Source organism: Pterocles gutturalis, unplaced genomic scaffold, assembly GCF_000699245.1.
Source record: "Pterocles gutturalis isolate BGI_N339 unplaced genomic scaffold, ASM69924v1 scaffold2730, whole genome shotgun sequence".
Taxonomy (NCBI): domain Eukaryota; kingdom Metazoa; phylum Chordata; class Aves; order Pterocliformes; family Pteroclidae; genus Pterocles; species Pterocles gutturalis.
Window position 1 is genome coordinate 19,625 of NW_010145604.1, and position 375 is coordinate 19,999.

A 375-nucleotide genomic window follows, 5' to 3' on the forward strand; every position below is an offset into this window, starting at 1 on the left:
GACCTCCAGCCCTTGTGGGAATCAGGGGGTGCAGCTCACTGCAGTCGCTTGTGCTGGAGCTGCCCACGCCTCCTGCGCCTGGTCAGGAGCTCCCAACACTAAAACACATTGTCCTGGGTCCAGCTGGGATAGGGTTAATTCTTCACAGAAGCTGGGAGTTGGGCATAGCCGGATATTCGATACCATGCTGACGTCATGCCCGGGATATAAGGGGAAGTTAGCCGGGAGAGGGGTCTCTTTTGTGAAGCTTGTGGTGGTGAGGATTTCATTGTATCAGTGTTTCCATTGTATTCTGTATCTTGCCTTATTGTCATATTCTCCTTTCTTTTGTTTTCCTCGTGTGGTATTATTAAAAATCTGTCGTTATCTCAACTC

At 49.3% G+C, this 375-nt stretch overlaps 1 protein-coding gene across 1 annotated transcript in view; it reads right to left on the reverse strand.

Moving 5' to 3' along the window:
• Window positions 1-375, reverse strand: part of MLPH (melanophilin) — a gene marked incomplete at its 5' end in the record, with an annotated part of 25,414 nt that overhangs the window by 17,079 nt on the left and 7,960 nt on the right. The window lies entirely within an intron of this gene.